Genomic DNA, 2,538 nt, shown 5'->3' with positions numbered 1-2,538 from the left:
AGAGAAAAGGTTATCGAGGGAGAGCTATAAGTACAGCAAATTTCGTCTGAGAAGCAGCTAGCGGATATTCTCACCAAACCGCTCCTGAGGATCAGACACAAGTATCTTTGCCAGAGCGTGGGAATGTCGTAAGCTAAGGGCACTCGGTCTGCTCAACAAGGGAAAGTGGTGGAGTTATTGTTGAGCTGCCTTCGGACGACCAAGCATTCCTGCTCTCTATATAAATAAAGTCTCGAGATAGTAATTTTACTCTCTCAAAAGAACGAAGCAGCAACTGCTATTTCTCTATTGAAATCACAACGCATCTGTTTCTGTGGGCCTGAATCTGGCGCTTAGCAAGTCGCCTAGCCCTACAAACCAGAGAATGTCTTTCTTCTCTGTTTGCTCCCTCTTGCTCAAAACCAACTTCGTTTTGGCAACGTGCTCTTCAATTGTTTTGGGGTTGTTCCCCTGTTTGATCATGACACCCCGTTTGTATATCACTTTTAGCGCATGCGGGGCGTCCATAACATCCGATAGCGGCCCGTCGCCTGCTATCCGTACCATGCTCGTCGGCTCTGGCTCTGGCTCTCTGGCCTCAGTTTCCATATGTTCGGGACCGCCCAGTGTCCCCCTAGCTTTCTCCTGTTGTAGGTACTCGCGATATTTTTTGTTTGTTTCATTGAGCGAGCTGTTCAATTCGATAAGCTGCTCTGGCATCGCGATGATTTCATCTTTCGCCTCTCGCAGTTCTGCTGAGAGGGAGTCGTTTGCTTTTTTAAGGCTGATGTGTTCTTTTTGCATCAGACCATAATTTTCGCATCGCTCGCAATTTCTCACAAGCATGCATGCGGTGCATGGGACCTGTGTATTGGCCTTCAATGCTTGTACAGCCGGCAAAGTCGCCGAATTCTTTGAGGCAACCCGAGAGTACCGCTTGTTTTCGGGCCACGCTGCTCACCAGTTCGCATTTTTTTTCGCTGCGGCTTATCCGAACTTTCAGCAAACTTAATGCGTCCAAGCCCAAGATAGATTTTCTGTCCCCCCGGACAACGAACATCTTGCAACTGATCGACTTATCAAGGAAGTCGAGGGTGCATCGTACCTCTCCAATCACCTCGACGGGATCCCCGCCGTATGATCTGAGATCGATTGATGACGGGTTCAGCCGCCCCAGTTTCGATGTCGTTATGTCTTTGCAGTTTATGAGCGAAGCTGCGGCTCCGCTATCGATGATGAACCGAACGAGGTGATTGTTGACTTTGACATTGGCACTCATTCGCCCGGAATTAAGAATTGAGTAGACGAAGTGCATTCCGTTTTTATTCATTGAAGCAACCTCTTGATTTTGTGCCGATCGCGTTTCAATGCAGTCGTACATCTGATTCAGAGCGGCGCAATCGTCCTGAGTCACATCTTTCGTTGACAGCTTTACAGTATGGATAATTAGGTCCATGCTGTGTCGAACCACATCGAGGGCAGCTACGCGGCCTGCCTCTTCCGCGAGGTGTGGCATTTCTATTATACGACGTCAGCGGTGTCGTCGGTCCGGAGCCTCGCGCTTCCACTGAAAATCGAGGACGGCGCCGCGCGGAAACGAGATCCACCTCCATCGCCTCCGGCGCGTTTTCTAGTTCTGGCGTCGAGCGGTTGGAGGGGTTATCATCTGAAACCCTCGGTAGGATTCGGGAACAAATGTCGCTTTTCGATTTCAGGTTGCTGGTTATTTCGATCGCTCGGTCGATTAATTGCTGCGAATTGAGTCGTTTTTGGTGTCGATGTAGCTCTTCCGCCACTTGCGGGAAGTTTGTACTTCTAGACAGGGCTTCTAGACAAGCTACTAAATCTTCGTTCTTCAAGGCATCGAAATTCCAGTCCTTCAATGCGTCCTCGGGCTTCTGAGCCGCTTTAGTACTTCAGCTACGCGAAACATGCGCATGTTTCGCGTTATCCAGAACAGTCTCCTTGGCTGCTAATCGGCACTCGAATTCCTCGATCCACCGATGCCACGGGATCGCCGGAACATCACCCGTGTTCAGGGAGAATCGTCCTTCCACAGCCGTGATGAATCCTCCAGGATTCGCTTAAGTTCTGGTTGCACAAACGATCCAGTCGACTGCGCCAATGTTGTATAGTACTTCGTTCTACTTAAAGGAAGAACACCCCCCTCGTATGGCTGACTCTCTCTGACTGCCCGTGGCGCTACTTTATTCATGTTCCCTCCAGAGGGCGCTCCAGTACACGAAAAGCGCGCTCATGAACTTTTCTATTCTACACATTCGAACGGGTCTACGACAAAACGGCGCGGCCAAAACGGCGCGACCAAAACGGCGCGGCCAGAACGGCGCGGCCCATAACGGCGCGGCCAAAACGGCGCGGCCCAAAACGGCGCGGAATTCTGGGCACCATCCAGGCTTGCGGAACCTTTGGAAGTAAGACGATTCCGACTCCTACGAAATCTCGAGTAGTGGATAGGATGCTCGAAGCACTTCAATCAACGACCGATAGAGCTCTCGGTTTGTGATCGGACGTCGCGGACTCGTTCCATGATGGTCATTT

The sequence above is a fragment of the Galendromus occidentalis genome, unplaced genomic scaffold (genome assembly GCF_000255335.2).
Source record: "Galendromus occidentalis unplaced genomic scaffold, Mocc_1.1 scf7180000077225, whole genome shotgun sequence".
Taxonomy (NCBI): Eukaryota; Metazoa; Arthropoda; class Arachnida; order Mesostigmata; family Phytoseiidae; genus Galendromus; species Galendromus occidentalis.
The sequence above is the reverse complement of the archived record's forward strand: the minus strand, read 5'-3'. Positions refer to the sequence as shown.